Source organism: Eubalaena glacialis, chromosome 18, assembly GCF_028564815.1.
Source record: "Eubalaena glacialis isolate mEubGla1 chromosome 18, mEubGla1.1.hap2.+ XY, whole genome shotgun sequence".
Lineage (NCBI taxonomy): Eukaryota > Metazoa > Chordata > Mammalia > Artiodactyla > Balaenidae > Eubalaena > Eubalaena glacialis.
In genome coordinates, this window is record NC_083733.1 from 69798837 (window position 1) to 69822094 (window position 23258).

The 23258-nt window shown below is 44.6% G+C and overlaps 1 long non-coding RNA gene across 3 annotated transcripts; it reads right to left on the reverse strand.

Annotated features, from left to right (window-relative positions):
• Positions 1-917: 917 nt before the first annotated feature.
• Positions 918-23030, reverse strand: LOC133077952 (uncharacterized). 3 transcript variants are annotated; one of them, XR_009697819.1, is made up of 6 exons: positions 22823-23030; positions 19714-19843; positions 5516-8150; positions 4868-4956; positions 4591-4720; positions 918-2676 (listed from the first exon to the last, which is right to left on the reverse strand). It is a non-coding gene; the product is annotated as an uncharacterized LOC133077952 (long non-coding RNA). The 3 variants fall into 3 exon arrangements; XR_009697818.1 differs by having other exon boundaries at positions 4591-4717; positions 4868-8150; XR_009697817.1 differs by having other exon boundaries at positions 4868-8150.
• Between the last annotated feature and the right edge of the window lie 228 nt (positions 23031-23258).

A 23258-nucleotide genomic window follows, 5' to 3' on the forward strand; every position in this document is an offset into this window, starting at 1 on the left:
TCTCTAGTTGCGGCAAGCGGAGGCCACTCTTCATCGCGGTGCGCGGGCCTCTCACTATCGTGGCCTCTCTTGTTGAGGAGCACAGGCTCCAGACGCGCAGGCTCAGTAATTGTGGCTCACGGGCCTAGCTGCTCCGCGGCATGTGGGATCCTCCCAGACCAGGGCTCGAACCCGTGTCCCCTGCATTGGCAGGCAGACTCTCAACCACTGCGCCACCAGGGAAGCCCGGGGTTATGTCCTTCTGATGCTATTGTAAATGGGATGGTTTTCTTCATTTCTCTCTCTGATGTTTCATTATTAGTGTATAGGAACACTGGACTTCCCTGGTGGCACAGTGGTTGAGAATCTGCCTGCCAATGCAGGGGACACGGGTTCGAGCCCTGGTCTGGGAGGATCCTGCGTGCCACGGAACAACTAGGCCCGTGAGCCACAATTACTGAGCCTGCGCGTCTGGAGCCTGTGCTCCTCAACAAGAGAGGCCGCGATAGCGAGAGGCCCGTGCACCGCGATGAAGAGTGGCCCCCACTTGCCGCAACTAGAGAAAGCCCTCGCACAGAAACGAAGACTCAACGCAACCAAAAATAACAAATGAAACTATTAAAAAAAAAAAAAAACCTACGTAGAAATACCACTGTTTCTAAAACATCCAGGTCATCCAGAACACCAAGACATGGTGGCTACTAACATAATCTTCCCGCCGTGCCCCTCCAACCTCTGCCATCCTACAGCGGTGAACTGAATCATCACTTTGGGGAGCAGGATCTGGGTAGGGCTTGGCCTCCATAACAAACTATGACATCTTCTCTACTTTTCTGTCCCTTCATTGACATGGTTGTTTTGAAAAGTAATTGACTCCGCAGTAATTTCCAAAGTCTAGAAAATTGTCCCTAGCAGTAGAAAAGACTCACATTTGCCATTTCACACTGAATTCTATATTGTGTTTTATGCAAAGCAGAAATCCTCTTCCAGGGAAGCAGCACGTGACCTCCAAGTGAGGACATTTTTATGGTTTCCACATTATAATCCAATCCACAGGCCCACGTCCACTTTCACCAGGTGCCCCAACGCTAGGGAAATGTCTTTTTCCATTCTGATCCAGGTTTCTTTTTCTGAAACATTAACAGATCCTTTCCCTCCTTTTCACAACCTTGATGGATCGAGAGCACACAACATGAGTATGACCTGGGTGGCCTTTTCCGTATGGTAACACAGATCAGTACTTCATTCATCGTTTGTTGTGACTAAATGGGCATCACAGTTAGCATCTGAACCATTTTTCAGTACACAGTCCTATGGCATTAACCACAGGCACGTTGTTGTACAAATATCCTCACCATCCACGTCCAGATCTTTTCCACTTTCACCAGTGAAATGCTGTACTTTGATTGGACACTAATTCCCCTCAGTCCCTGGCACCCACATTCTACTTTATGCCTTTGAATTGTACTTCTCTGGATACCTCCTGTATGTGGTAACTCATCATGTGTGTCCTTTTAAAGTGACAGGGCTATTTCACGGATCATCATGCCTTTGAGGTTTGTATATGCTGTAGGAGTTGTCAGAATTTCCTTTGTTGTTAAGGCTGAATGACATTCCTTTGTGTGGATATCACATGTAGTTTATCCATTCATCCATCGATGGACACTTGGGTGGCATCTGCCTCTTGGTATTGTGATTCACGCTGCTTGGAATGTGGGTGTACCCATTTCTGTTCCAGGCCCTGCTTTTAATCTTTTGGGTATGATCTTCTCTGACGAGGTGTTTTAAAACTTTTGAAAACTTTGAACAGACTTTCCAAATATCAGATTCTTTGAACTCCAGCTAACTTTGGGGTGCTTCAAAGGGCCCCTGGAGCATCCCAAAGAGAGATCCTAAACTAGTTGGGTTCACTTGGTGTGTTAAATTACATGGAAAACATTGTCCAAGCTCGCTGTTGCCTGTGGCAGATGGAATCATCAGGCTCTCCCCAGTTTTTTCATAGCCACCAAACAGACGGGAAAGGATTTGGGGTTCTTCTGCTGTCTAGTCTCTCACCTCACCCAACTTCCAAAAATCTAAAGAATTTCTCTGTTTCCCGGCCTCGGGTCTTGAACCCCTTGCCCAGCTCCACTTTCTCCAAGGATTCCTCTTTGAATCTATCGGACCGCCTTCACTCCAGGCCTTGGCAGCCCATACACTGCTACGGACAGCCTATCGGGCTGGCCGCTGCCCAGAAGCCCATATTATAAACTCTGTAGATGCTCCAGCGTGAGGAATACACCCCAGTGTAGGGAAACTTGTTATAGGACATAGGCTTTATAAACAACAGATCCCCCTCAGGGAGAGTCCTGGCAACGCACTGGCACTGGTTCAAACGTCCCCACCCCCAACCCCTGGGGACCCTCGTGAAAGGTACTGGGTTGCCCACAGACATCTGGTTGGGCGATGGGAGAGCAGAAGACACTGAAAACCCCATTAGGTTCTAAAGGAATTCGGAGGATGCTCTGACCCCTCCACGTTAAAGCCTCCTGGTAAATGTTTCCAGGACGCCGGACTCCATTTCTAGGAACGCTCGGTTGTAGGTTGCTCAACATCGGAGGATCCCCTTCTAAGCCAGAAGAAACATCTCTGGAGTGCATCCTTAAGAACTGGAAATTTTTACGGACTTCCCTGGTGGCACAGTGGTAAAGAATCCGCCTGCCAATGCACGGGACATGGGTTCGAGCCCTGGTCCGGGAAGATCCCACATGCCGCGGAGCAACTAAGCCCGTGCACCACAACTACTGAGCCTGCGCTCTAGAGCCCGCAAGCCACAACTACTGAAGCCCGTGCACCACAACTACTGAAGCCTGCACGCCTACAGCCCATGCTCCGCAACAAGAGAAGCCACGGCAATGAGAAGCCCGTGCACCGCAACGAAGAGTAGCCCCCACTCACCACAACTAGAGAAAGCCCATGTGCAGCAACAAAGACCCAAAGGAGCCAAAAATAAATAAATTAAATAAATTAAAAAAAAAAAAGTCCACAAACAACAAATGCTGGAGAGGGTGTGGAGAAAAGGGAACCCTCCTACACTGCTGGTGGGAATGTAAATTGGTGCAGCCACCATGGAAAACCGTATGCAAGTTCCTCAAAAAACCTAAAAATTGAGCTACCATATGACCTAACAATCCCACTCCTGGGCATATATCTGGAGAACAACGTAATTCTAAAAGATACATACACCCCAGTGTTCATAGCAGCACTGTTTACAATAGCCAGGACATGGAAGCAACTTAAGTGTCCATTAGCAGATGAATGGATAAAGGAGATGTGATGCACACACACACACACACACACACAACACATACTCACTATGGAATATTACTCAGCCATAAAAAAGAATGAAATAATGCCATTTGCAGCAACATGGATGGACCTAGAGAATATCATACTAAATGAAGTCAGAGAAAGACAAATATTATGTATCACTTACATGTGGAATCTAACAAATAATAAAAATGAATCTAATCATGAAACAGAAAGAGACTCACAGACTTAGAAAAAAAAACTTATGGTTGACAAATGGGAAGGGGGGGAAGGGTGAACTAGAAGTATGGGATTAACAGATACACAACACTATATATAAAATAGATAAGCAACAGGACCTTCTGTAGAGCACAGGGAACTATACTCAATATCTTGTAATAACCTACAATGGAAAATAATCTGAGAAAAACAAACAAAAAATATATATATAACTAAATCACTTTGCTGTACACCTAAAACTAACACAATATTGTAAATCAACTACACTTTGATAAAATTAACATTAAATTTAAAATAAAAATAAAAAAAGAGGGACTTCCCTGGTGGTACAGTGGTTAAGAATCCGCCTGCCAATGCAGGGGACATGGGTTCGAGCCCTGGCCCGGGAAGATCCCACATGCCACGGAGCAGCTAAGCCCGTGTGCCACAGCTACTAAGCCTGCGCTCTAGAGCCCGCGAGCAACAACTACTGAACCCTGCGCGCCTAGAGCCCATGCTTCGCAACAAGAGAAGCCACCGCAATGAGAAGCCCACACACAGCAACGAAGAGTAGCCCCCGCTCGCCACAACTAGAGGAGGCCTGCGCACAGCAACGAAGACCCAATGCAGCCAAATAAATAAATACATTAATTAATTAAATAAAATAAAATAAAAAGAGAATTTCAGAGGCGGGTCTTCAAGAACGGACCATGGTCCACATGAGTAGTGACCATGTCAGCGATGACAATTCCTGGCACAGGCAGGCATGAGGAAATGTCAGCTAGAGGAAAAAATTAGAACCTGGTGTACACAGGTGCCTTGGATCTGGACAGTTACCTGGCCAGGGCAAGGCCAAACAAGGGGGGGGTCCATTAAGGTGACTGCAAAACCTCTGCCTCTGACACCTTCCATGTGACACCACAGGAAGCAGGTGTTGGGGCTGCTCAAGGAGAGCAGAAGGCAGTGCTCACACATCATCCCAACCAACCACAGCACCACCCAGGGAAATGGAAAAGGAAGCAGTATCCGTGGTCCTGATGAGAGAAGGACAGAGCTGCCACTGGAGAAAGGGGAAGGACACAGGGGTGGATCTGAGGTTCTTACCCAGGGAGGCTGTAAGTGCCAAGTTCTCCAGCTTCACATCATGGTACAGGCATCTCCGAGACTCATCAAGGAGACCCCATTCCTCCCCGGAAAAGGTCACAGCCACATCTTCAAAGGTCACGCCATCCTGCTATGATGGTGACAGATGAAACCACAAACAGCCCCACTCCCAAGAAGCCACAATCCATTCTCCACCAACCCACCCACCCCCACATCTACCATATGCCCATCCTCCTCCCAACCTCCCCAACTCAGAGAAGAAACCAGGCCCTGGTACCATTGGTGCCTCTGTCTCCTCAGGGGTCCATTGATCACTGGGCAAAGCCATCAGCAGCAGGAGGCACATGGGCAATCAACAGCTAAGCTCTAGGACAAGCACAGAAGGATGTACCACCTCCACAGGCTATTGCCCGGGTGTGGCCACAGTCATGTGGTTTCCAGTGCAGTGCTCTAGACCATCAGACGTGCTCCCTGTCTGACGCACATCCCTCACAGCCCCATGCCCACGGCCACCAGCATCAGTACCCCTTACTGTAGGCGTCTTGTTACTCGTATTTCAGTCACCTCCTCATAACCCCACTGGTGAGGGTATAATTCCCACCCTAAAGGTGTGGCCAAACACATGACCCCTGACACTGGCCAGATGTAATCAACAGCCATTTATTAACCACATATTAACATGTGGGAGACAACACACAAGGCCATGGGAAGGCCACATGCTGGCGGAGTGACCAACCAAGGGCTGTGGGATGCAGTCTCTTTGGGATCGAGAGGGTACGGTGCCCTGCTTCCCGCAAGACGACATGATTGCCTTGTTTAAATGACTCTGCAGGCTGGTAGGGAACTGAAACTCACTACAAAGGGATAAGCAGGAACTGTGCCTGCTCCCTTTGATAAAAAGGGTTGTAAGGTTAGGAGACATTACCTGTGAGAAGCATGCGGAGGGAAACTTGCACCACGGCCATTTGAGGGCATCCTTGTTTCACCAGATGCCAAGGCAGCATATCTATTGGCCTTAATTTTAGAACTTACAACACAACTTGGCAGACAGCATCCAGAATATCCTTGACAAATTCAGAGAGGATCCAGTATGACTACAGACTTCCCATGGTTCCTGTTAGCAACCACAGCTCCAAATCACTCCATGCAGGTCTCATTCAACTCCTTGGCTCAGACGCAGCCACAGAGAACCATGTGTGGATCTCAGCTACCCATGGTCCTATCTGCTTTTTCTGCACTTGCTGTGCCCTCAGAAATCACACCCTTCCTCTGTCCATCCAACCATCATTCAAAGCCCAGCCCCACTGATAAACCACCCCAGGTCTGGTGACTCACAGATGACTGAATTTGCCCCTGATCATATGCACCTGGCTGAATGAAACATCCTAGACTCCACCAAAGTCCTCACAAAATCTTGGTGAGTCCATAAAATGGTGAAAAAGCACAAGTTTCAGCCTGAGTATATCTTTAAGTATGCACAATTTATGGCAAGACAATTAGTCAATCCTCATTTTTCATGGATTCTGTATTTGTAAATTTGCCTACCTGCCAAAACTGGAAACCCCCCAAATCAATACTTACATTTTTACACTTATTCACAGACATGTGGAGACACAAAAAATCCGAGTCACCCAGTGTACGTGAGATACATAAGATGATGCTCTGCCTTCTCTTTGCGGCTCTCATACTGTAAACAAGCATTCTTCCCATGATGTATTTAGTGCCCCATTTATGCTTCTTCTTGGTGGTTTTGTGGTCCAAAATGGCCTCCAAACCTGGCGCTTATGTGCCGCCTAAAGTGCCTAAGCCCAAAAAATGGGCCTTAAAGAAAATACATATTAGGTAAGCATTGTTCAGGCATGAATCATCGTGCTGTTGGCCATGATTTCAGTGTTAACGAATCAACAGTATACAGTAAATGAGTTGTCTTTAAACAGAAACACATGGAAAACCATGTTATGTACTGACCAGTTGACAAAAACGTTGTGACCAGAGGCTCTCAGGAACCTAATTCCAGATTTCCCCTAGGAACAATGGCTCTATATTCACTGATTCACTGAATTAGAGAACATGACTAGCGTGAATGACAACTGATTGTACTTCAGTAAAGCTGTTTAAAAAGCAAAGGTAACTCTTAAAATTTGTAACTTCCTAATTATTTCACTATGCTTTACTATTCTATACATTCTCAAGGTTATTTGCGTCTACTGTTACCAGTACGGCAAAAACAGAATACAATGAGGTACCTTCTTTGCACCTTTGTCTCTTTTCAGGCTGCCACAATAAAATACCACAGACTGGGTGGCTTAAAGAAATGTATATTCTCCTATTTCTAGAGGCTGGGAGTCTAAGACCAAGGTGCCATCAGGAATGGTTTCTGGTGAGGCCTTTCTTTCTGACTTCTAATCAACCACCTTCTTGGTGTGTCATTAAATGGCCTTTCCTCTGTTCGTGAACACAGCGAGAAAGTGAGCACCTTCCGGTGCCTTGTCTTCTTCCACAGACACAAGTCACAATGGATTAGGACCCCGTTCTTATGACCTCATTTGTCCTTAGTTATCTTCTTATAGGACATACCTAAAAACATAGTTACATTGGCTGTTAGGGCTTGAACATATGAATCTTGAGGGACACAATTCAGTCCATAACAGACTTACCTATATTATGTAAAGGCCTTTATTCCTTGTGAACATTCTGGTATTTTAGGAGAATGGGGTTGAAGGTAAAGGACTTTCCATTCACTGCACTCATAAGGCCTTTCTCCAGCGTTAATTCTCTGGTGTCTAATGAGGCGAGAGCTCTGGCTAAGATTCCCCACGTTCACTGCACTCATATGGCTTTTCACCAGGGTGAACTTTTTGATGCATGATAAGGTTGTACTTCTTGCTAAATAATTTTCCACCTTCCCCACACTCATAAGGCTTTTCTCTAGTGTGAACTCTCTAATGCTCCCTGAGGCTACAGTTTTTTCTAAAGGATTTCCCACACTCACGGCACCTGTAAGATCTTTCCCTCTTGAGGACTCTGGTGCTGAACAAGGGTGTGTTTGGGGCTGCAAGCTTTCATGCACTCTAGCCAGTTGTAATGGCTGTTTACACTGTGGAAGGCCACCACACACTCCGGTCCGCTGTTTGACTTCTCCCTGATGTGAGTGGCCTGTTGCTGAAGATGTCCCAAGCTGGCCAGAAAGTCCTTCCCAACCTCCTTACAGGTAAAGGACTTCCCTAACACATGGAATTAGCAGCTCTTCAAGAATAAGGCTCTGTTCATGCTGCTTTTGAAGCATTTCTCTCTAACATGCTGCTTGTGCAGCTGATAAAGGTCTGCAGTGAGAGGAAATTGTTTTCCACATGCCCCACACATGTGCAGTTTCTGCCTGTGATGTGTTTCCTGGTGTTCAACCAAGTGCAAACTGTCTCTCAACACGGGTCCACACATCTCACAGAGGTGGGCCTTCTGGGGAGACAGACCTGCTTTGACAGTCCTATCCTGTGGCATTACTTTGGCAGAAATGCTGTGCTCGGAAGATGCCTCCTTATCCTCCACTCCACACCAACAACCTGAAAGAAAGAAATGCTGGTGAAGTGCATGTTGATTCCGGTGAGAAGGGTAACCTGTAGAAAAGTGTGTGTGGGACAAACCCAGGAACAATCAGTGGGATTGTTCTGGGGACCAAAGAGTTGGGTACAGGTTGAGAATGGGTTGCTTAGCAGAACCGGGCCTCTAAAGATCACAGAACAGGGGAGGACTCACGAGGTTAAATACACCACCACTGGGTGCGGCACAGGGAGGAAAGGGTCTACAACTCCTTCCTTTGGAAACAACTCTCTCCAGAGATCTGGTCTTCTGCTGACATGGGTGTGTTATGTAGAAGAGTGTGTTCAGGCCCAAGAAAATGCAACTGCAACAGAGTAGCTGGTGTTCAATGACTGTTTAAGAATATGTGTGCGGGACTTCCCTGGCAGTCCAGTGGTTGGGACTCTGCATTCCAATGCGGGGGATGTGGGTTCAATCCCTGGTCGGGGAGCTGGGATCCCACATGCCTTGGGGCCAAAGGGCCAGAACATAAAACAGAAGCAATATTGTAGCAAATTCAATAAAGACTCTGAAAATGGTCCACATCAAAAAAATCTTAAAAAAAAAAAATATGTGTGCATGTTACGATGCACATGTAGAGGCCAATGTCAGAGTACTACAGGTGGAGAAATGAGAATGGCGAGTGACATGTGTAGCCCACAGATGTGGTGAACAGCCCTGAGCTGGAAGAGCAGAAGTGACAAATAGCAGAGCTGACAAGTTGGCAGTGTCAAGAATGGGAAAGGAAAGGCATTAGGCTGCCTTTGTCAGCAGCACCAAAATACTACTCAAACAGAATAGGTTTCTGTATGATCTGAGCACAGCTCAGACATCGTGCCTCCCCCAAGGCTAGGCTCCCATGGAATCCATACTGCTGTAGCTGGATTTATGCTACAAACTCAAATGTTTATGTCCCTGCAAACACCATATGTTGAAATCCTAACCCTCAATGTGATGGTAGTAAGAGGTGGGGGACTTTGGCAGGTGATTAGGTCATGAGGGTGAAGCCCTCACCAATGGGATTAGTGCCCTTGTACAAGTGACCCCAGAAAGCCTTCTCATTCTCCTTCTGCCATGTGAGGACACAGCAACAAGAAGGCCATTTATGAACAAGGAAGTGGGCCTCACCAGACACTGAAACTGCCAGTGCCTTGATCGAGGACTGCCCAGCCTCCAGACCTGTGAAATAAATGTTTGTTGTGTAAGTACCAGCCTATGGTAGTTTGTTATAGAAGCCTGACTGGACTAAAACAGAAATAGGTTTGAGAAGTGGGATGCTGCTTGCAAGAAAAACCTGAAAAATTAGAAGTGGCTTTGGATCTGGGTAATGGTCAGAGGTTACCAAGAGTTTTGAGGTGCATATTTGCAAAAGTCAATATTGTCAAGAATGCTAAGTAATTCTGGTAAGAGCTTAGGAAGAAAAGAGGGGAGTTATAGAGAAAGCTTCCATCTTCTTAGATGATAATGAATCATGAACAAAATGTGCATAGAAATATGGATGGTAAATGCTATTCTATTCTGACGAAGTCTCAGAAAGAAATGAGGAATATGTTATTAGACAAGGAACACTGAAGATCCTTTTTATAAAGTGGAAAACAACTTGGCTGAATTTTGTTCATGTTCTAGTGTTTTATAGAAGGTAAAATGTGTGAGCAATGAAATTTGATATTTAGCTGAGAAAATTTCTAAACAGTGCTGCAGAGTGGCTTGGTTCCTCCTGACTGCTTAGAGTAAGATACAATTAGAGAGGTGACTTGAGGATGGGATTGTTAAGCAAAAAGGAACCAGAACTTAAAGATCTGAAAAACTCTCAGCCTATCCATTTTGAAAAGAATGAGAAGGTGTTTTCAGAAGAGAACACTAAGACTTTGATAAGATTAGCATGCATATGACCCAGGAACCTCATCTGCCATCTCAAAAATGATCCCCCTTAAGGTGATCAGGGACCCTCACGGCTGCCACCCCCACCACAGGCCCAGAGAGCAAGGGCCAAGGGAGAGCAACATGACTCCAATGGGTGGGGCCACCTATCTAGGTCAGGCACACCACGATGTTCCTGCTCCGTGCCTCATGGTGGGGCCCCGGCAGAGAGCTGTGGTGTGCTTGGTGGACACATGGGGCCAGGGATTCACAGAGCCATAGCACCTGGACCCAACACCAACAGAACCACCAACTAACAGTGCCAGTCTGAGAGCCACCATCATGAGATCCCAATCCAGGAGAGCAGCAGAGGCAGGACTGCTCCCCACTGGGCCTGGAGGGCAGAACACTGAACCACAGAGGATTATTCTTGAGGCTTAAGGTCCAAAGACATTTGCCCCAGTAAGCTTTGGACTTACTCGGTACCTATCACTCCTTTCTCCCTTCCCTTTAGAATGGGAATTGCTTCATTCTCGGATGGGAATGTCTACCTCATGCCTGTTCCACCACTATATTTTGGAAGCACATAACTCATTTGGTTATATAGGTTCTCAGCTGGAGAGAAATCTGTTGCAGGGTAAACTGTATTTCAAGTCTCACCAATATCTGATATAAATGATATTTAGATGAGACTTTGGAATTTAGAGTTGAAGCTAGAACTAGTTAAGATTTTGGGGGCACGTTTGCTGGCCCTGCAAGGTGGAAATGGTGGCGTAGTAGGTTTTTGTTTTGTTTTGTTTTTTTCCTTTCCACCCACAGGGTTTGGGTTTCTGGCTGGGAGTCAGGTTTCTGGAAATCTTTGTGGAAAATTAACAGTATATGCAGTATCTGTCTTCAATAGGGCTAAAAGGAGCCCAAGCCCATTAACCAGCTGAACAAAGGCTATGATGGAATAGACCCTTGCTGAGATTTAGACTGGAGAGGTTGTGGAAGTGGGGCTGGGCCAGGATACAAAGAGAAATATGGGGGAAGAGAGAAGTTACTGAGAAGAATCAAGAGATCCTAGCATTCTTATTTGCTGTGTGATCCTAGTCAAGCAACTTATTCTCTTTAGGAATTCTTTTATAAAATTTGACCAACAGGACCCACCTCACAGAATTACTGAGAAGAAAAAAATGAGAATTCTATAAACCTGAAGAGTAAGCTTTTAGAAAAATCATCAGAAGGAAGGAAATTGTAGAAATAAAACTGGAAGCATTCAGAATCTTGATGGTGTGCCAAACCAAATGTCAACTGGAGCTCGACCAAAAACTAAAATGAGCAAACCAAGGCCCAGGAAAGCCATGTGGCTGACAGGGTCTTGGTGCTCTGGCCTGGTGTCAGGCCTGAGCCTCTGAGGTAGGAGAGCCGAGTTCAGGACATTGGACCACCAGAGACTTCCTGGCACCATGTAATATCAATTGGCAAGAGCTCTCCCAGAGATCTCCGTCTCAACACTAAGACCCAGCTCCACCCAGTGGCCAGCAAACTCCAGTGCTGGACGCCCCATGCCAAACAACTAGCAACACAGGAACACAACCCCACCCATTAGCAGAGAGGCTGCCTAAAATCATACTAAGTTCACAGACACCCCAAAAACCACCACCAGACGTGGTCCTGCCCATCAGAAAGACAAGATCCAGCCTCACTCACCAGATCACAGGCACCAGTCTCCTCCACCAGGAAGCCTACACAAACCACTGAAACAACCTCACCCACTGGGGGCAGACACCAAAAACAACGGGAACTACAAACCTGCAGCCTGCAAAAAGGAGACCCCAAACATAGTAAGTTAAACAAAATGAGAAATCAGAGAAACACGCAGCAGATGAAGGAGCAAGGTAAAAACCCCCCAGACCAAACAAATGAAGAGGAAATAAGCAGTCTACCTGAAAAAGAATTCAGAGTAATGATAGTAAAGATGATCCAAAATCTTGGAAATAGAATGGAGAAAATACAAGAAACGTTTAACAAGGACCTAGAAGAACTAAAGAGTAAGCAAACAATGATGAACAACACGATAATTGAAATTAAAAATTCTCTAGGAGGAATCAATAGCAGAATAACTGAGGCAGAAGAACGGATAAGTGACCTGTAAGATAAAATAGTGGAAATAACTACCGCAGGGCAGAATAAAGAAAAAAGAATGAAAAGAATTGAGGACAGTCTCAGAGACCTCTGGGACAACATTAAATGCACCAACATTTGAATTATAGGGGTCTCAGAAGAAGAAGAGAAAAAGAAAGGGTCTGAGAAAATATTTGAGGAGATTATAGTTGAAAACTTCCCTAACGTGGGAAAGGAAATAGTCAATCAAGTCCAGGAAGCACAGAGTCCCATACAGGAGAAACACGCCGAGACACATATTAATCAAACTATCAAAAATTAAATACAAAGAAAAAATATTAAAAGCATCAAGGGAAAAGCAACAAATAACTTACAAGGGAATCCCCATAAGGTTAACAGCTGATCTTTCAGCTGAAACTCTGCAAGCCAGAAGGGAGTGGCAGGACATATTTAAAGTGATGAAAGGGAAAAACCTACAACTAAGACCACTCTACCCAGCAAGGATCTCATTCAGATTTGATGGAGAAATTAAAACCTTTACAGACAAGCAAAAGTTAAAGAGAATTCAGCACCAGCAAACCAGCTTTACAACAAATGCTAAAGGAACTTCTCTAGGCAGGAAACACAAGAGGAGGAAAAGACCTACAAAAACAAACCCAAAACAATTAAGAAAATGGTAATAGGAACATACATATTGATAATTACATTAAATGTAAATAGATTAAATGCTCCAACCAAAAGACATAGACTGGCTGAATGGATACAAAAACAAGACCCATATATATGCTGTCTACAAGAGACCCACTTCAGACCTAGGGAAACATACAGACTGAAAGTGAGGGGATGGAAAAAGCTATTCCATGCAAATGGAAATCAAAAGAAAGCTGGAGTAGCAATTCTCATATCAGACAAAATAGACTTTAAAATAAAGACTATTACAAGAGACAAAAGAAGGACACTACATAATGATCAAGGGATCAATCCAAGAAGAAGATATAACAATTGTAAATATTTATGCACCCAACACAGAAGCACCTCAATACATAAGGCAACTGCTAACAGCCATAAAAGGGGAAATCGAAAGTTAACACAATAATAGTAGGGGACTTTAACACCCCACTTTCACCAATGGACAGATCATCCAAAAAGAAAATAAGGAAACACAAGCTTTAAATGACACATTAAACAAGATGGATTTAATTGATATTTATAGGACATTCCATCCAAAACCAACAGAATACACTTTCTTCTCAAGTGCCCATGGAACATTCTCCAGGAGAGACCATATCTTCAGCCACAAATCAAGCCTTGGTAAATTTAAGAAAATTGAAATCTTATCAAGTTTTTTTTCCGACCACAATGCTATGAGACAAGATATCAATTACAGGAAAAGAACTGTAAAAAATACAAACACATGGAGGCTAAACAATACGCTACTAAATAACCAAGAGATCACTGACGAAATCAAAGAGGAAATCAAAAAATACTTAGAAACAAATGACAATGAAAACACGACGACCCAAAATCTATGGGATGCAGCAAAAGCAGTTCTAAGAGGGAAGTTTATAGCAATACAAATCCTACATCAGAAATGAGAAAAATCTCAAATAAACAACCTAACCTTACACCTAAAGCAAATAGAGAAAGAAGAACAAAAAAACACAAAGTTAGCAGAAGGAAAGAAATCATAAAGATCAGATCAGAAATAAACGAAAAAGAAATGAAGGAAACAATAGCAAAGACCAATAAAACTAAAAGCTGTTTCTTTGAGAAGATAAACAAAATTGATAAACCATTAGCCAGACTCATCAAGAAAAAAAGGGAGAAGACTCAAATCAACAGAATTAGAAATGAAAAAGGAGAAGTAACAACTGACACTGCAGAAAAACAAAGGATCATGAGAGATTACTATAAGCAACTATATGCCAATAAAATGGACAACCTGGAAAAAATGGACAAACTCTTAGAAAAGCACAACCTTCTGAGACTGAACCAGGAAGAAATAGAAAATATAAAACAGACCAATCACAAGCACTGAAATTGAAACTGTGATTAAAGATCTTCCAACAAACAAGAACCCAGGACCAGATGGCTTCAAAGGCAAATTCTATCAAACATTTAGAGAAGAGCTAACACCTATCCTTCTCAAACTCTTCCAAAATACAGCAGAGGGAGGAACACTCCCAAACTCATTCTATGAGGCCACCATCACCCTGATACCAAAACCAGACAAAGATGTCACAAAAAAAGAAAACTACAGGCCAATATCACTGATGAACATAGATGCAAAAATCCTCAACAAAATACTAGCAAACAGAATCCAACAGCACATTAAAAGGATCATACACCATGATCAAGTGGGGTTTATCCCAGGAATGCAAGGATTCTTCAATATACGCAAGTCAATCAATGTGATACACCATATTAACAAACTGAAAAATAAAAACCATATGATTATCTCAATAGATGCAGAAAAAGCTTTCGACAACCTTCAACACCCATTTAAGATAAAAACTCTCCAAAAAGTAGGCATAGAGGGAACCTACCTCAACTTAATAAAGGCCATATATGACAACCCCACAGCCAATATCGTTCTCAATGGTGAAAAACTGAAACCATTTCCTCTAAGATCAGGAACAAGACAAGGTTTCCCACTCTCACCACTACTATTCAAGATAGTTTTGGAAGTTTTAGCCACAGCAATCAGAGAAGAAAAAGAAATAAAAGGAATCCAAATCGGAAATGAAGAAGTAAAGCTGTCACTGTTTGCAGATGACATGATACTATACATAGAGAATCCTAAAGATGCTACCAGAAAACTACTAGAGCTAATCAATGAAATTGGTAGAGTAGCAGGACACAAAATTAATGCACAGAAATCTCTTGCATTCCTATACACTAATGATGAAAAATCTGAAAGAGAAATTAAGGAAACACTCCCATTTACCATTGCAACAAAAAGAATAAAATACCTAGGAATAAACCTACCTAAGGAGACAAAAGACCTGTATGCAGAAAACTATTAGGACACTGATGAAATAAAGATGATACAAACAGATGGAGAGATACACCATGTTCTTGGATTAGAAGAATCAACATTGTGAAAATGACTATACTACCCAAAGCAATCTACAGATTCAGTGCAATCCCTATGAAAGTACCAATGGCATTTTTCACAGAACTAGAACAAAAAATTTCACAATTTGTATGGAAACACAAAAGACCCTGAATAGCCAAAGCAATCTTGAGAAAGAAAAACGGAGCTGGAGGAATCAGGCTCCCTGACTTCAGACTATACTACAAAGCTACAGTAATCAAGACTGTATGGTACTGGCACAAAAACAGAAATATAGATCAATGGAACACGATAGAAAGCCCAGAGATAAACCCACGCACATATGGTCACCTTATCTTTGATAAGGGAGGCAAGAATATACAATAGAGAAAAGACAACCTCTTCAATAAGTGGTGCTGGGAAAACTGGACAGCTACATGTAAAAGAATAAAATCAGAACACTTCCTAACACCATACACAAAAATAAAGTCAAAATGGATTAAAGACCTAAATGTAAGGCCAGACACCATAAACCTCTTAGAGGAAAACATAGGCAGAACACTCTATGACATAAATCACAGCAAGATCCTTTTTGACCCACCTCCTAGAGAAATGGAAATAAAAACAAAAATAAACAAGTGGGACCTAATGAAACTTAAAAGCTTTTGCACAGCAAAGGAAACCATATACAAGATGAAAAGACAACCCTCAGAATAGGAGAAAATATTTGCAAATGAAGCAACTGACAAAGGATTAATCTCCAAAATATACAAGCAGCTCATGCAGCTCAACAGCAAAAAAACAAACAACCCAATCCAAAAATGGCAGAAGAGCTAAATAGACATTTCTCCAAAGAAGATATACAGATTGCCAACAAATACATGAAAAGATGCTCAACATCACTAATCATTAGAGAAATGCAAATCAAAACTACAATGAGGTATCACCTCACACTGGTCAGAATGGCCATCTTCAAAAAATCTATAAACAATAAATGCTGGAGAGGGTGTGGAGAAAAGGGAACCCTCCTGCACTGTTGGTGGGAATGTAAACTGATACAGTCACTATGGGGAATAGTATGGAGGTTCCTTAAAAACTAAAAATAGAACTACCATATGACCCAGCAATCCCACCACTGGGCATATACCCTGAGAAAACCATAATTCAAAAAGAGTCATGTACCACAATGTTCATTGCAGCTCTATTTACAATAGCCAGGACATGGAAGCAACCTAAGTGTCCATCAACAGATGAATGGATAAAGGAGATGTGGCACATATATACAATGGAATATTACTCAGCCATAAAAAGAAACGAAATTGAGTTATTTGTAGTGAGGTGGATGGACCTAGAGTCTGTCATACAGAGGGAAGTAAGTCAGAAAGAGAAAAACAAATACCATATGCTAACACATATATATGAAATCTAAAAAAAAAAAATGGTTCTGAGATTGCCAACAGACACATGAAAGAATGCTCAACATCATTAATCATTAGAGAAATGCAAATCAAAACTACAATGAGGTATCATCTCACACCAGTCAGAATGGCCATCATCAAAAAATCTAGAAACAATAAATGCTGGAGAGGGTGTGGAGAAAAGGGAACACTCTTGCACTGTTGGTGGGAATGTAAATTGATACAGCCACTATGGAGAACAGTATGGAGGTTCCTTAAAAAACTAAAAATAGAACTACCATACGACCCAGCAATCCCACTACTGGGCATATACCCTGAGAAAACCATAATTCAGAAAGAGTCATGTACCAAAATATTCATTGCAGCTCTGTTTACAATAGTCAGGACATGGAAGCAACCTAGGTGTCCATCATCGGATGAATGGATAAAGAAGATGTGGCACATATATACAATGGAATATTACTCAGCCATAAAAAGAAAGGAAATGGAGGTGTTTGTAATGAGGTGGATGGAGTTAGAGCCTGTCATACAGAGTGAAGTAAGTCAGAAAGAGAAAAAGAAATACAGTATGCTAACACATATATATGGAATCTAAGGAAAAAAAAAAAAGGTCATGAAGAACCTAGTGGCAAGATGGGAATAAAGACACAGACCTACTAGAGAATGGACTTGAGGATATGGGGAGGGGGAGGGGTGAGATGTGACAGGGTGAGAGAGTGTCATGGACATATATACACTACCAAATGTAAAATAGCTAGTGGGAAGCAGCCGCATAGCACAGGGAGATCAGCTCGGTGCTTTGTGACCACCTAGAGGGGTGGGATAGGGAGGGTGGGAGGGAGGGAGATGCAAGAGGGAAGAGATATGGGAACATATGTATATGTATAACTGATTCACTTTGTTATAAAGCAGAAGCTAACACACCATTGTAAAGCAATTATACTTCAATAAAGATGTTTAAAAAAAAAAAAATGGTTCTGAAGAACCTAGGGTCAGGACAGGAATAAAGATGCAAACGTAGAGAATGGACTTGAGGACACAGGGAGGGGTAGGGTAAGCTGGGACAATGTGAGAGAGTGGTTTTGACATATATACACTACCAAATGTAAAACAGATAGCTAGTGGGATGCAGCCGCATAGCACAGGGAGATCAACTTGGTGCTTTGTGACCACCTAGAGGGGTGGGATAGGGAGGGTGGGAGGGAGATGCAAGAGGGAGGGGATATGGGGATATATGTATACGTATAGCTGATTCACTTTGTTGTACAGTAGAAACTAACACAACATTGTAAAGCAATTATACTCCAATAAAGATGTTAAAAAAAAAAAAAGAAAAAAGACTTTGGGGGCTGTTGGAATGGATAAATGTATTTTGTATGTGAGAGGACATGAATTTTGGGAGCCAGGGGTAGAATGCTATAGATTGAATGCTTGTGTCCCCCCAAAATTCATATGTTGAAATCCTAATCCTCAATGTGATGGTATTAGGAAGTAGGGGTCTTTGGCAGGTGATTAGGTCATGAAGGTGGGGCCATCATAAATGGGATTAGTGCTCTTATAAATGAGACCCCAGAATGCTCTCTAGCCCCTTCCAACATATAAGGACATAAAGAGAAGGTGGCAGATATGAACAAGTAACAGGGCCCTCACCAGAACAGGACCATGCTGGTGCCTTGATCTTGGACTTTCCAGCCCACAGAACTGTGAGAAATCAGTTTCTGTTGTTTATAAGCTACCCAGTCTTTGGTATTTTGTTACAGCAGCCTGAATGTGCTAAGACAGACAGGGATAAACATGTGGGTAAAAGGGTTTCGTAAGCTACTAAGCAACACACTAATGTAATGTATTATGTAATCATAATTTCTGCCCTTTAGCTCCCTTTCTACCTTTTAAACTGTCTCCTAAACTGCAGGTTTAAAATTTTACAGTGTCAGGATATAGTTCCTAGAATGTGAAGATCACTGTGCTCTACAGATCTAAAGGAGAATGAGGTTTGTTACTCATTTAAGCACTCCAGGTTGCAAGTGCTAAGGCAGGATTTGGAACCCTGAAGTCCCTAATGGGATTTGTGGGTGTTGAGGCCATAGTTCCTTGGACAAGCTGCTTCTCCTCTGTGAGACCCAGTTTCCTGGTTATTAACCATTTTTCCCATAATCTATGCTTGGCTTCTTTGCTGAGAGAGGCCATGTTTAGAAGTAGGATTGGTTGGAGGATGGAGGCTGTGAATGGAACCACACTGTAAAGACCCAACTGTTCACCAGAGCCTCCAGGAGAGGACTTTTTTGTTTTATGTCCTCATGGAATGTTGTCCAAATCCTGATAAGTTGTCAAAGAGAGGCAAACCATCCTAGGGGAGTAGACAGTACATACCTATTCTTTTCGTAGAAAAAGAGGAGGCTCTTTCTACAAGGCCAGTACCTTGATCTTCAACTTCCCAGACTCCAGAAGAGTGAGAAATAAATGTTTGTTTAACCATCCAGCCATGTTAGTTTGTTATAGCAGCACGAACTGACTAAGACAATTTATTTCCATTCTGTGAACCACCCAGGGCTCTCCACCACAACCCCAAGATGAGCAACTACATGGGACCTGGGTGATGGAAGTGTTAAGGGCAAGACAGGACAGATGGCATTCAGGATTGGTCCGGAATACTGATAGCCCACAGGAAAGAAAACTATTACAAACAGAACTTTCGGGGAGGCTCTTACAAGAACAGAACATGATCCACATAAGTAGTGACTATGTCAGTGATGGTAATTGCTGGCACAGGCAGGCATGAGGAAATATCAACTAGAGAAAGTTAGACCTGGGTCACACACGTGCCTTGGATGTGGACAAAGTCACCTGGCCAGGGAGAAGGCAAGTAAGGTAGGACTCAGGATGAGCACAAGACTCCTGACCCTGCATCCTTCCCTGGGAGTCTGCAGGAAAGCAGGTGTTGGGCCTGCTCCAAGAGAGGAGAGGGCAGTCCTACCAACCACAGCACCTACTCAGGAAACTGAGGGAGCAGTGCCCACAGTCCTGATCTGAGAAGGACACAGCTGGCCCTGGGGAAAGAGAAAGGGCAGAGACTATCTCTGGGCACAGGGGTAGGTTTGAGGGTCTTACCCAGGGAGGTTACAAGTGCCAAATTCTCCAGGATCACATCTTGGTGCAGGCATCTGTGAGGCTCATCAAGGAGATTCCATTCCTCCAAAGAGAAGTACATGGCCACATCCTCCAAGGTCACATTGCCCTGCTAAGATATGACAGAAGAACCAAAAGCAGTCCACTTCTGAGTCACAATCCCTTCCCCCACACATCTATTCCATGCCCACCCTCCTCCCAAGCTCCTTAACTCAGCGTTTTGAAAAACTAGGCCTTAGCACCACTGATGCCATTGTGTCTTCATGTGCCCATTAATCACTGGGTCCAGGAGGCAGGTGGACAAACATACAGTTGACCCTTGAACAACACAGGTTTGAACCGCAAGAGTCCACTCATACTTGGATTTTTTTCAATAAATAAATACTACAGTACTCATGATCTGTGTACAGGTAGGTTGAATCAGCAGTTGTGGAACTACAGATACAGAGGGCCTCACTGTAAACTTTTATGCAGATTTTCGAATGTGCAGAGGGTTGGTGCTCCTAACCCCTTGTTGTTGAAGGGTCAACTACATCTAAGCCATGGGCCTAGCATAGAGGATCCAGCGGCTCATATTACCCTGGTATTACCAAAGTCTCAATACCAGATCCTGGAACCTTCAGGTATACTCCCTAAGTTCACACCACTCTTTAGAATGCACATTCCTCACATCCCTAGATTCCACAGTCACATGCCCATGGCCGCCACCACCTTAGGGCCCACACCATAGGCATGTCCTTGGTCTCCCCACATTACTCGTGTCTTAATCAACACCTCTTCACCCCACTGTTGAGGGTGGAATTCCCAGTGTGTAGTTATGGAGACAGCCAAACATGTGACATTTGACACTGAACTTATGAGACAGACAGCAGTTTATAAATCACATATACTCACAGCCTGAGAGAGGAGGACACACCACACTACACAGGGCCACATGGAGGTTGTACTCCAGAAGAGAGGCTGTACACCGGGGGCTGTGGGACATAAGCTTTGTAGTATCAAGAGGGAGAAGTGTTCCTTGGTTCCCATGGGAGGATGTGATTGGCTTTGTGCAAAATTCCATGGATTGGTAGGAACTGAAACCTGCTACAAAGGGATGAACAGGAACTGCTCTGGTCTCCTTGCTAACAAGGGGGTATCTGGTAGGAGCAGAGTGGGGAGGGCAACTTGCACTGAGGACATCTGAGCCATCTCATTTTCTACCACCCATGTTAAGGCTACCCATAATGGGCCTATGCTGCAATTTGGCAGATGACATACAGATTATGCTTGACATAGTTAAACACAATCCAGTATGACGCCAGACATCCCATGGCTTCCACTAGCAGTCACAGCCCCAAAACTTTCTATGAAGATCTCCCTGCCTGGCTCAGTTCCTTGTCTCTGACTTAGTCACACAGAATCACACGTGTATCTCAGACACACATGGCTCTCCTCCACTTGTGTGCTTCACTTGCTGTCCCCCTACCACTCACAACCTTCCTCTGTCCACCTACCCCTCGTTCAAAGAACAGCCCACAGGTGGCCTACCCCAGGCCTAGTGACTCTCACAGATGACTACATTTGCTCCTGACCTTATCCTCCAGGCTGAATGAAAAACAAGCTCCATGGACTTCCCTGGTGGCACAGTGGTTAAGAATCCACCTGCCAAAGCAGGGGACACGGGTTCGATCCCTGGTGCAGGAAGATCCCACATGCCGTGGAGCAACTAAGCCCATGCACCACAACAACTGAGCCTGTGCTCTAGAGCCCGTGAGCCACAACTACTGAGCCCACATGCTGCAGCTACTGAAACCCGCACGCCTAGAGCCCGTGCTCTGCAGCAAGAGAAGCCACCGCAATGAGAAGCCCGCGCACTGCAACGAACAGTAGCCCCCGCTCAGCCCCTGCTCGCCACAACTAGAGAAAGCCTGCGCGCGGCAACAAAGACCCTACTCAGCCAATAAATAAATAAATAAATAAATTTATTTTTAAAAAAAGAGAGAGAAACAAAGCTCCACCAAAATCCTCACAAAATCCTGGTGTGTACAGAGAGTGGTAAATAAACACCAGTTCTGGCTTGAGTGTCATCTCACTTCAATTGCTGCTATGACTCTGCATCCATCTCATGTCCAGTCTTTTCTTGGGAGCCCTGGCCACCTGCCAACAATACTGTCTCTGAGAGCCTCCTCAATTCCTTTTCCACCACCCCAGGTGGGACTCAAGGACTGGGGAAATAGCACTTACGAGTCCAAAAACACCACAATCCAGAGAACATGTGATTCAGTGTCAGGCCCAGCGAGGGAACAGGACACCTTCCACTTGACTGTGTTGGTTCCATAAGCAGCCATGGAAATGTGGAACAAGTGATGAGTCTATGGAGGGGTTTGATGGGCTCAGGTTTCCATGTACCCCTGCCTGGCCCTGAAGTCTGGGATAGCTACTTAATCTCTGAGCCTCAGTGATCAGTTCGCCTTTTACAAGGTGTCCCTGTGCCTGTCACCCTCCCCCACTTGCCACCACACTGTCAGAAACAGGGCCCCACCAGAAACCTAGCAGGACCCTGAGGGGCTTCTGGGTACAGAAGCCTTTCTGTGTCTTGCATTTCTTGTTTGTAGGTCAAGGGATACGCATAACAGTATCCTTGAGCTCTACTGCAGAACTAAAACCCCCAACAAATAGAAGATGCTAACTACTTGATGAAGCATTCTTCAGAGAAGATCAGGAGACCACCTGAGGCCAGATTAAAGGAATGCAAGCCCTGCTCACACCCTGATCCTTAACAACAACCCCGCTCTTCAACTGTTGCTATAAAACTCCTCACCAAATTCCCCCGGGGTTGGGACAACAGGTTTCAGGGCACGAGCCCACTGTGTCCCCCCTTGCCTGGCAAAGCAATAAAGCTATTATTTTCTGCTTCACCGAAAACTGTCTCCGAGATTCGATTCGGCACCTGTGCACAGAGGCCAAGCTTTTGGCATCACACCCACGGCCGCCTCACCGTCCTGGACACCGGGGCCTGGGCTGCGAGCACGAGAGCAGGCGCCCCGCACTGGGAGCTTTAGTGTCTGCTGGGGTGAGGGCGGCGAGGGCCCGGAGGACAGGCATCTACCTGAGGCGGGTCCCTCAGCACCACCGCTGCCACTGGGGTCTGTGGGCAGAGCGGGACCCGGATCGGCAGTCCCTCTCCCAGGCCTGGCGCGGGGCATCAGGGCGGCGTCGCCGAGCCTCAGACCCGCTTTTGTCCTGGGGGAACAAGGCCTCTTCTCGGACCTTCTTGGCCGTCACGTCGGTGCAGACCCAGCAGTCTGGAGCCAGAACAGACCCAGAGCAGTTAAAATGGCCGCCACCAGAAGGAAACCGGAAGTCCCTCCCTTATGAATTGCACCTGATACGGAAACGCCCCTTTTATGAGACTTTGATTGGCTGAGTGGCGCTGCCGCCCGTCGTGGAGCGTTCTGGGTAATGTAGTTCCTGCAGAGCCACAGGCCGCGTGTGAGGATTCTCCCCGCTGACCTCTAGTAAAGAAGGCAGAAAAAAAAAAAAAA